The sequence below is a fragment of the Triticum dicoccoides genome, chromosome 6B (genome assembly GCF_002162155.2).
Source record: "Triticum dicoccoides isolate Atlit2015 ecotype Zavitan chromosome 6B, WEW_v2.0, whole genome shotgun sequence".
Lineage (NCBI taxonomy): Eukaryota > Viridiplantae > Streptophyta > Magnoliopsida > Poales > Poaceae > Triticum > Triticum dicoccoides.
In genome coordinates, this window is record NC_041391.1 from 49,805,799 (window position 1) to 49,817,828 (window position 12,030).

A 12,030-nucleotide genomic window follows, 5' to 3' on the forward strand; every position below is an offset into this window, starting at 1 on the left:
CCAAAATGCCTGGGACACCGACTTTTAACCTAGATACTTGTTGCGCAGCATGGTTTGCCAAACACCATCCTCAGTAAGAAGTTTGAACAACCATTTACTGAGTAGGGCCTCATTTTTGACCTACAAGTCATGAATTCCGAGCCCTCCTTAGTCTTTCGGCCTACAAACCACGCTCCATTTGGCCAGCCTGTATTTTTTCTTTTCACCGTCTCCTTGCCAAAAGAATCTGGATCTAAAATAATCCAATCTTTTTAGGACCCCTTTTGGGAGTTGGAAGAAAGAAAGCATATAGAGAACCATATTTGTGAGGACAGAGTTAATCAAAACCAACCGTCCTCCAACTGAGAGTAGTTTTCCTTTCCAACTACTCAACCATTTCTCTAGACGCTCCTCTACATGCTTCCACTCCGCAATGGTGAGGCGTCGATAATGAATCGGTATTCCCAGATATTTAATCGGGAATTGACCATGTGCGCAACCAAATAGGTCAGCATAATCGGCCGCCGCCTCAACGGCTTCTCCAAAGTAGAACAATTCGCTTTTATGGAAGTTTATTTTGAGACCCGACATTTGTTCAAACGCTGAAAGCAAGAGTTTCAGGTTTCGAGCCTTGTACAGATCATGTTCCATAAAAAGAATTGTGTCATCGGCGTATTGTAAAATAGAGAGGCCACCATCCACAAGGTGTGGCACTACTCCTGCAATCTGGCCGTTCTGCTTGGCGCGCTCAATCAGAATCGCCAACATGTCAGCGACAATGTTAAATAACATTAGGGACATAGAGTCACCCTGTCGTAGTCCTTTTTTTGTCTGAAAGTAATGACCTACATCATCATTGACTTTGATGGCCACACTACCTCCAGTTACAAAATTGTGGATTCACTGGCGCCATTTATCGGAGAAACCTTTCATCCTTAGGGTCTGTTGAAGGAAATACCACTTGACCTTGTCATATGCCTTTTCAAAGTCAATTTTGAATATCACTCCACTCATGTTTTTTCGGTGCATCTCGTGGACGGTCTCATGCAGGATTACTACACCATCTAGTATATTTCGTCCTTGCATAAAGGCCGTTTGAGATGGACGGACAACACGGTCAGCTATCAAGTTTAACCTATTCGTAGCCACTTTGGTGAAAATCTTGAAGCTAACATTAAGAGACATATGGGTCTGAACTGTTGAATCCGTTCAGCCTCCTTAATCTTCGGCAACAAGACAATCTCGCAAAAATTTATTCTGAATAGATCAAGTCGATTGGCATGAAGACAATTGAACAACTCCAAAAGGTCAGCCTTGATGATATCCCAGAAATTCTGATAGAATTCTGCAGGGAAACCATCAGGGCCTGGAGCTTTGTTGTGTTCCATCTGGAACACCACCGCTCTCACCTCCTCCTCTGAGAAAGGTGCCGTGAGGATATCATTCTCTTCTGCCGTGACTTGTGGAATATCATCTGTTTGCGGATCAGACGAAAAATAGGATAAATAGCACCTGGTAGTGTTTACAGGAGCAACGGGGTATACTGCACAATAATCAACGTGCACTGTAGCCTTCAAGTGATGAACAGGAACAGTAGTACTACCACGGAGGACTTGAAATCAATCGATCTCGGAGAACGAGCTGATTTGTTGGAATTGCTCACGTACTAGAAGCGAGTATACCAAAGATTGATTGACTGGGTCTTCATGTGGAGATGTAGCAGCTTGAACACAGGAACAAAAAATCTGATCTGTAGATCAGCCTCGGCGTCCACTTGTGAAGTAGTAGCAGCTACAGTATGATCACGTGAACTAGTACTAGTCAAAGTACTAATCGGGTGGCTTTTGTCTCCAAGTAGTAGCAGTGACCCGGTGGATCGGTTTGCTCCTCGGGAGCCTGTACGTGCGTTGAGCAGCAGCTGCAAATCTCCTCGGAACTTTGAATGAGCAGCAACAGCAACTCGGCGAAACGGCCAGGACGGCTGCAGCTTTGAGGGATTTCCACGCGATATCGAGTCGGTCTCGGCGGAGTAAAAAAACGATAGGATGAATCGGAGAACGGCGGCACACAGGAGACCGCAACCCTAATCTCCTGTCTCAAATCTCGTATGCGATCTCAGATCAACTTGGCTCTGTATACCATTTATTAGATACTAGCAAAAGGGCCCGTGCGTTGCAACGGGAGAACCAACCCAAATTCAAGCTTGTCCCTAGCGAGTCATCTGTGTTACCACTTGCCCTCTTCGTCACCGGCGCCGATGGTGATCAACTGTTTACTTTCGCAAGCACTGTCAAAAGAGTTTGTGCATGACAATGGTCACAAATTAAATAAATATATGTGCTTCGAAATATGAAAAATCGGTAATATTCCTTGCATAGTTATTGCTCACCTAACCGAAGAGCCCACATCTTCATCTTTTGCTATAATTCTCTCTCGACCTAACAGTATTCCCTCCAACTGCAAGCAATTAACCAAAGTGGTGGCATGGAGCATCCAACTGCTAGTACCTCTGCTCAAAAACCTTTTACAGCATAGCATTTCTTGTCCCTAGTATGCACCACATGAAGGTTCCATGGCCTTATCTCAGGCATGTTCTTTTTCAGTGTGACATGTACTTCAACATCACCATTACCCACATAAAAATCATAGAGCAACAGAAAATGCTACTTACTAAGTGTGATTGCATAAAGTTACCCCTGATGCTAAACCTCATATTAGTGCATGTTACTGCTAATTATTATTTTATCACACCCTCATGCCGCCGTCGCTGTCAATCTGGGACACCTGGCCGACACCTAGCCGCTCAAAGCCATGCTACATGACAGAGGAGGTAGACCGAGAGGACTTGATGTGGGTGCCGAGGCGGATCGGGGAGGCTGTCGCGCCGGACATGACACATCGCCAGCTTCGGCATGCTGCAAACAAACATACATATTAAAGTATAAATATGCAAAAAAACCAACATCACAAAAATGATAGGACAATATAATATTGCTGGAACAAAAGGTGTATCGATCATCAAATTTATTTGACCTACAAACCATCCTAGGAGAAAATCATCTATGTGAGAAAACCAAACATCAACTCAGCTAGTGGAAAACTGAGCATAACATTGTGAGCAAGAAAAGATAAATAAGTAAACAAAATAAGTTATCTCGGCAAGCAACCACTATGCAGCCCCTCTCATCACCACCATTCTGCTCATCTATTTTCTTGGCCCCTCTACCGTCTAAACAAAGTTGCAAGCTTTTCTGGAAACAAGAAAGCTTGTCATCTTTGCTTCTCAAGAAAAACCTTGAAACCCCTCACCATTGCATAGGTGCAGTTTACAATAAAGCTAACCTGGTTTTACCAAACAGGAAATAAAGCCACAATCAGTAGATAAGCTAACAATTAACAACTATGAACAGATCATTGACGCTTTTCAAGTTGAAGTAGTAGTTCACACTGCAATATCTGGTGGGTTCAGAAATTATTTGAAGTTTTACATATGATCTACTTCAAATAATTCAAGAAAAAAGCCTGAGTCTGTATTCAACACTGTGAACTTCTAACCCCAGCTCATCATATCACTATTTTTTACTGCACTTCCGGGCAGCCTAGATTATATGTGGTACAGGCATATGCTATTCATATGGTTGTACCATTCAGCTAACAAAATGAATTAAGTCATCTTGGAGATTTATTCCACCAAGCACAAATATTGTATCATGAATCAGACAACAAACTTTTATTTGATTAGGAGTCTACCTCTAGAAATAGTAGCACATGAGGACATGACTTCCTATGCCACATCTGAAGAAATTGAGTTGTTGCGACAGTACCTGTTGAGCATGCGTACACACTGCAGAGGCATCAAAACCGGGCCAAATCAAACTAAGCTCATGAAAGAAGCGCTTCTTAACATCGACTAAAACAAGAGGGACAAAAAGCTATAATTAAAACATTTAAATTTGAACCACTGTGAACAAGAACTATTTGTTTGGCCCATCATACTTTTCACTGCACACTATCAGTGTAGAGAAACCTGGCAGAGCCACAATTAGTCACTATAGGAAGCAGCTTGCCTACCAATGGCTCTTGACATTAACATGCCATGGCAGTAACTCTCGTATGCAAATATATGCAATGCAACACTGCAATGCTACACCATCAGCTTCCAGTATGTTCTCTAGGATTACCAATTTTTCAGAAGAAAAAAGACCGAAACAGGGGCATGTATCGCTGATTAGCTGAAACATAATGCAAAATACATAAAAAAAACAGAGAAAGTAGTTGGTTTAATGCCTCCAGTTATACAGTTTCAGTTTTGGTCATTTTCTTTCTCTACTGTAGATCTTTTCTAAATTATATATATGTGTGTCTGCTACTCCTAAGATAGTTGTTAAATCTGATATGCTGTTTCTAGAATATGTGGATGACCGAACCATGTCAATATTTGGCCTCCTGTACGCTACCTTCTATTTCTAACCATAGAACACTGAGGTACCTTTGGAAAGCTAGCGACGGTCTCTAAAACTTTCAAGAACCTAAACTGATAACTACTGATAAGCATATAGTGAGAATTTGGTATCCTAATATAGTGAGTTCCATTCTTCTCTGAATAGTGTTGACCTCATTTTTTTGTGGGTGGCATTGACTAATTTCTTATTTGTCAGATGATGATGACCTCATCTCACTATTTCCCTTTTATGGAAATAACATGGTGAGCATTGAACCAGACTGTGAGTGAATCCTCACTAACCCCTAACTGAAAAAGTAATGACACTGGCATCTTTATTACTGAAAGTACAGTGCATATAAGCTATATATACTTTCAGTTTTGCTAGTGGGAAAGGCTTGTTACACATCAGTATGCATAATAGTACATGCTTTAACCTGTCAAATATGTACTGTCATAAACAAAGAAAAAATGTATTTGACTTGCCATGGAACTGCTTGAAATTGAAGATATGGACGATGGTGCAGCACACAAATTAAATCAGCATCACATCTTAAACTGAGGTTTGTTTATGATCAGCCTGAAACTCGACTCGACAGGCTGAATACACACAATGAAACACAGGTTTCAGTGAGATTCTCAGATTCACACAGGAAGTGCTTAGTACTTTAACTGAAAAAAGGATCAAAGTTGAACATGAACTGAGAAACATTCTCAAAGTTCAGACTGGGCAGGCTAGTCTGCTGCTGTTGAAAACTGCTAGTATAACCGTATATATCGCGGCAGACAGAGCCAGGGGACAGACAAAATAACTAAAACAGGGGATTCCATCTAGTGATTAGCTTTCGAGGGGATAAATACCTCTGGTGTAGCCGCTGCAGGCGACGTTGGGCGGCTCGACCGATGTTCTTGTTCCTCCAGCGAATTCGGTGCTTCTTCCTCCGGCGAACTTGGTGGCAACATTGGACGCTTCGTGCAATTTTTGAAGGAACTTGATGAAGATCTGTTGCAACTGCAGCACCTCATACTTCTATCTCAGTTAATTATGTACCCATCTACTACATATGTATACCTGTCAATGCAAATTGTATTCAGATTAGCAGTGCGACAGTGCTACTTATCGATGTAATAGGCGCACTTGAGAAATTAAGGTTGATGTTTCAACTTCTTACCAGGCTATATTTTCCGCATGCAGACATAAGTGATTAAGCTCACGGAAAACCATGGTGGTGGTACCTTGTTTGATGCTAGAACTCCCGTACCAGCACCATGGGGTAGTCCTGCAGATCGTGTGGCAAGTGTCATGAAGGTTGTAAGGCGAGCGTGAAGCCACCAACAACCCCATGATTGAGCTGCAGAGAAGGGTGGACTCTGATCCTACAGCTCCCGCTTTGCTGATTGCTTATTTCTGATTAAATTAGAAGATGGGAGAAAAGCACCATGGTCAGACCTTTAGATCGTATGGCATGTGCCCAGGAGGCCAGCTATCCTTCTTCCCCCATTCTTCTTCTCCCTACCTCTCCTCCCCGAATCCTCTTCTGTTTCTCTTTCGTACCAGGGAAAACTGAAGCCCCGCCTCTCCAGCCTTCCTCTTCGTCACCGGCGACCCCTGCCTCGCCGCCCGCCTTCGAATCAGCCTCCCCAGCCACTGCCACGCACGGATCCGGCCCCTGCAAGCTCCAGCCGCCGCCGCCGTTCTGCAATCTGCATCGAGCAGCCATGCCGCCCCCACCGCTCAAGCCACCGCGTTGACCCGATATAGAAGGTGCGCTCGAGCGTCGTCCGCGTGTAGCCGGTCGGGTAAGGGTAGACGCGCCTGCGTGGTGGGCGGTGGCGGCGGCGGCGCACGGCGGTACGCGTGAGGGGCATGGCAGGAGATGGAGATGAGATTGGGAAGCAGGGTCGGGGAGGCTGATTTTCTTTCTTTTATCTCGGGCGTACCGGTTCGGGTTAGCTTATTACGAGGACGGCGGGTTTAATTGCCAAAACAACAAGGGCCTTCCTGAAAAACGCCGCGACGGTGAACCCGGAGACCCAATCCGTGCTTTATTAGTAGGGAGGGAATAACGAGAAATAAACGAGACAAAGAGACACGGATTTTTACGTGAAAACCCTTGCGGGAGAAAACCACGGAACGCACGAAGGCGCATCACTATAATTGGGAGGAGTATTACAATACACGAGAGGACAAACCCTCTACGTGCTAATCTGGTGGAGATCTCTCTCTCATCTATTCTATGACTAGCTAGTACTATATAAAGGGGCAAACAACTCTCTTTCTTGATGGACACGAAACAGAGTTGTAGTCATGCTACGTCTAGCACGGTTGACATGCCGTAGTCCCGTAGGACTCCATCTGTAGTACAACACTTGTATGGGATTCGGAACACAATAAAAATAACAGATATCTTAAATAAACAAAGATGAATACACCATTGCTTCTACCCATTCTCGTCCTACACAAGCAGAAAGTACAAACAACATTTTCTTTCACACTGTGTATTTTGACCAAACAAAGCATGAACAAGATTCTGTTTATTCTATTGCTTTTTCACCCTTCTAGTAAATATACCCATGAGTTGCTATATATGAGTTGATTTCCTTTTTTTAGGCAAACTTGGTTAGCGCATGCATCCAGTCAAATATATAACAGGGCAGCGGATGCGTGTAGAAAAAATGTGTGTAGTTTTAAAAAATAGTTGTGAAGCACTGTAATTAAATAGGTGCCTGGGTGCCAAACTGGGAAACAAAGTGTAATTCTCCAACAAACATGCCATCCACAAGTCTATAAAAAAAATGTGTAATTCTCATCAGAGTAATGAAGTCAGCCAGATTAGTGTTGTGAATGCAGGAAATTAAAAAAAAAACTGAAGCTTTTGGTTTCCTTTGTTATCCCTGAAAGTGTCAAATATATTGATTTTTCACATCTTCATTTCACTTTTATTACATGCCAATTCTCTTTCAACAGAGGTCAGGTAAACTCTTCTTCTTCATTAAAAAATGGTTATAACTTTTAGATGCTAATAACAGCCTTTTCATGTGAATAGAGCATTCCATCAGAGTAAGAAAAACTGACATGGTTACTGATTACTTCCAGGCCATTCAGATGATAACCGCCTTTACAAGTCTAAATTTCACAGAAGTAAAAAAACCTCAAGTAATTAATAGCCAATAATATGAAATTAACCCTATTTTTTTTACAACCAACAAATTATGAGGCACACTTTCCTGTGGCCTTTTTCAGAACCAACACACATGAACTTGTATTTAATAAAGTGATACGCCTACATAAATGTCCAACAGTTATAATGTTATAGAAAAGCTAACCTTGATTTATCTATGTGAGCATGCCTGTGTAATTGTTGAGATCATCTTGCATACTCAGACATGTAAATCAGCCGAGGTGAGCATCTGTTTATTTCTACATTGAAAGCACCGCCAAAAAGATGATTTCGGCCAATACCGTACCAGAACGAAGTGGATCTGACTCGAAAGAGAAAAGCTTTGCTTTATCGCTATGATTTACTTGGGCCCAATGAAAATCATTGTAAAATGAGCGTTATAAAATTGTACACTCATGTGAAGTTTTACTTCTCCTGTTTGGATAGAGTGCTTCATCTCTTCAAATCTCGTGTGGTGTCATTTCAAATTTCGTGTGGTGTCATTCAAACTCTTATGTAGTAAAATCCTGGTAAAATTCATGTATGCAATTAGCCAAAAGAAAGAGACTTTCATCAAACATGCATGCTTACCTGCGTCCAGTGCCTCCGATCCAACTTCTTGGTGGAACGCCGATGGGGTGTCGTGCCTGGACTCATCACCTGGACACGTGCTTACGGACTCTTCAGATGACTCCGCTGTTGGACGCTCTCGGATTTGCATGATGACTCGTCTGGCCTCACAACAACACCCAAGTCATCCTCTTCTTCATCGCTCCACATGACATGCGTGCAGGACCTCATGGGGACCTCCCGGGGACAAAACTATGCAGGACCTTTCCTGTGGGCAGCGAGCGTGAAGGAGAACTTGACAAGGGAAAAAAATTCCGTGGAGACCGTATGCAAAGCCTCTTCCGTGCGTACTCTCGTTGATCTGGTGACACCTGTCCCTGCTTTGCATCGGACCGAATCCCGTTCTCACATGCTTCTGGCTTCCTCGATCAGCTCGATGGCGTGCCCCATCCGCTCTAGCTCTCTGTAACTAAGGCAAGCGCGCACATGGCCGATCGCCGGAATTGCGGGACGGCAGGAGCGCCATGGCCTAGCGCCTCGCGCCTGATCAGTGGCGGCGGCGGACCGGATTTTATGGAGACCCCTGCCGGTGAGTCTCAAGATCGTTCTTGTTGGGCTCCTCGTCCATGGCGTGGATGATAGTCAACTAAGGTTCTAGACCTTGACGGTGCTAGGGCATCTTGATATGGATGAGAATCAGTTGATTGAGGTTCTAGACCATGGCGTCAATGTACGACGTGCCGTCGCCGGCGGGGGCGGGTTTCGTCTTGCTTGTTGACGCCTCGACTCCCTTGGCTCTCAATCGCTCCATCTGCATCTCGACAGTTGTGCCAAGGCGAGGCCACGACGTCCTCCTGTTCTGCCGCCATCGCCAGTCTGCTTGCCGGTGCGGCGCTACCCGTTGTTCACGGAATGCCGGCAATCGGTCATGGCCGCGCCGCCTCGACTGAAGCCGAGCTAATCTAGACGCGCTATCGCGAGCCAGCAGAATGCACAAATGAGCTGATCGAGGGAGCCATGGGCGTACGAGAGCCAGGTTCCGTCTGACTTATCACCGGGACAAGTGTTGCCAGGTCAACGTAGGTACTCACGGGAGGGGCTTTGCATACGGCCTCCACGCAGCGGCGTGGGGAGGTTCGACACATGGTGGTGGCCTCTCGGTGTCATGGCGGCTTCACGGTGGCTCGGCGGATCTGCCTGCAGCGGCGGCCGGCTTCTCCGGCGTCGGATCTTCTGCAATCAGATCGTTTCGACCTTCGTCACATCTCCTCCTTGCACGGGCGTTACTTCCATCGAAGGGTTGGCCCTCTCCCAACTGCGGTCCATCGCTCGTCTCGCGCTGGTGCAGCAGGACCGTGCTCGTCTCGCGCACAGTGCGGCAGAACCGAACTCGTCTCGCGCATGATGCAGTAGGACTGACCTCGTCCCCCTCACGGTGTTGTAGGACCGAGCTCGTCTTGCTCTCGGGGCTGCAGGACGGATCGATGGATGCCAGTGCTGGTCGGCCTATTGGGTCTCGATGCTGGGGTCGCCTAGGGGTGCAAAAGGTTGGACCTTTTCGCTCATCTCTTTGGTTGGGGTAGCAGCGGGTCTTGGGTGAGGTGGTGTCAATGTCTTGGATGCCGGGGCGGCAGCCCTAGTGGGGGTAGCGCGGTGCTCTTGGGTAGAGCCCGTGGCTTGGTGTTGCACGGTAGCCATGGTCGTGCGGGCGGCGTGGTAGCCGGGGTGTGGCATTCGGTGGCGGTGAGTGTTGGCCAGGTGAAAACCTGTTCTATCTTCAGACGAACCAGCGGCGGCGAAGCTCGTTCCCTTCTTGAAGGCGTCGTCGCGGCTCTCACTGCCCATCGTGTGGCTCCAGGGGAAACTATGATCCTCGGATCGGGCGGTGGCGCGCTCCATTGTCGTATCCTTCTTGAAGGCGCCGCCTTGAAATCCACGGTTCGTCGTATGCAGCTTCATCTCTTCGTTGTGGTAGTGCTACGGGTGGTGTTGCTGCGCTCAGCTCTTATGGGTATGTTTTGGTAGCTTTCCCAACCTAACATGGTTGTTCTCCTCTGATACATGTTCAGTGTAAACATGCTGAGTACATGCATTTGCTGTTGTTTGGTAGCAGTGTATGTGTTGAGACATGCTAAGCTGAGACTCTGTTTGGCAGCTTGCATCTGTTTAGACATGTCGGTCGGTACTATAGCAACCGGTATTTTCAAATAAGTGAACAAAACATTTCAAAAAGGTAAACAATTGTTTGAAACATGGAAAAAACAACATTTTTTGAAAAATTAAGCATTTAAGTTTTTTAAAAAATAATAAAAAATGAAAGTTTGATTATTTACAAAATTTGTAAATCTAGACATTTTTGAATTCTTTTTAAAAAACTGAATTTTTTTGTAAAAATTGAAACGAAATTTAAAATCTTGAACATTTTTTCAAAATCTTAACAAAAATTGAAAATCTGGACATTTTTTCAAATTTAAAAAAAATGAAAATCTGGACATTTTTAAAATTTGAACATTTTTCTGTATTCTGAAAATTTACTGAAAATTAAATTATTTTTAAAAAATTCTTAACATTTTTTGAAACACTGGAGATAGCAATGATGGTCAAACATTGGTGGTAACAACTGTGTATCCGGAGGAGGATGTCACTAGTCCACCTGTACTTGGAACTAATGAATGACCTTCTTATGTTATTTTGGATCTCTCTAGAGGTAGTACATTCTCATTAGCAAACTTAATTAGGCGCTTAGTATTTTGCTGCAATTTGATTGATGGGAAATAGTGAAGTGATATGTATGTAGGTGATGCTCCCAATCATGAACCTAGGTGACTTAGAAATATGTGTATTTTGTTGTCATTGCTTCGTGCAATGTGATGGATGAGAATCAGATTGGTGTCATGTATGTGTAGAATTTTTGTTGCTTTCGAGCAAGTGCTTGTACAAATTATCAGTGTATCCATTTGTGTATCCGATACACCATATCGTCAATTCTAGTTTTTTTTCCCACACAAAGCTTTCCCCGTCCTCAAAGAAATAACATACACCAGCAAAAGTGTTCTTCTAATCCCGAGCTCATGTGAGCTCGCGTGAACAGTAAAATAGAAACAAATAATTTAAAAAAAAGTTTGCAATTTGTGTGTGTGTGTGAAACATCGACAAATGTTTTAATAGCTTGCAAAATTTCAATACCATATGACATTGGTGGAAAATCTAGCCTAAAAAACAAATTCGAGGCTCCAAAATGTGTTTGCAAATAACATTTTAGAGCATCGATTTTCCTTTTTTTTAGATTTTCAGCATATGCCATTTAGTGTTGAAATTATGCAAGCTATTAAAACTTTTGTTAATGTTTTACAAAAAATTTGGATTTTAAAAAAAATCCATTTTCTTTAGATTGACTGTTCACCTAAGCTCACATGAGCTCGGGATCAGAACAGCCGTATCCCATACACCAGCATCTAATCTGACAAGAGGGCAGCAAGCTACTCATTCCTTTCTGGTTTATAAAGCTCATCTCGTAAATTTTATTTTCCCGTTTTATAAGTCTCGGTACTACTATTTACTGTTACGTATTAATATTTCAAGATGCATTAAATCATTGCTTGCAAAGGATCAAGATAAAACTCATCAATGCATGTAGAAGGTTTTGTTGAATTACTGATCATGCATGCATGTGCTGTAATTAATGCATTGATATATACGAGATGTGTGTGTGTGTGTGTGTGTATATATATATATATATATATATATATATATATATATATAGAGAGAGAGAGAGAGAGCCCTATAAGTACTTTTGTAAACTAAGAAATTAATTCTATCATTCATCATATACCTTGGTTGAAGCAATTTTAAAATTGAGCCCTATAAAACGAAAAGAAG

At 43.5% G+C, this 12,030-nt stretch overlaps 1 long non-coding RNA gene across 2 annotated transcripts; it reads right to left on the reverse strand.

Moving 5' to 3' along the window:
* Positions 1-2,174: 2,174 nt before the first annotated feature.
* On the reverse strand, positions 2,175-6,302 carry LOC119320053. 2 transcript variants are annotated; one of them, XR_005154742.1, is made up of 6 exons: positions 5,938-6,302; positions 5,593-5,828; positions 5,282-5,492; positions 3,730-3,823; positions 2,369-2,894; positions 2,175-2,266 (listed from the first exon to the last, which is right to left on the reverse strand). It is a non-coding gene; the product is annotated as an uncharacterized LOC119320053 (long non-coding RNA). The 2 variants fall into 2 exon arrangements; XR_005154741.1 differs by lacking the exon at positions 2,175-2,266 and having other exon boundaries at positions 2,303-2,894; positions 5,593-6,302.
* Positions 6,303-12,030: the final 5,728 nt, after the last annotated feature.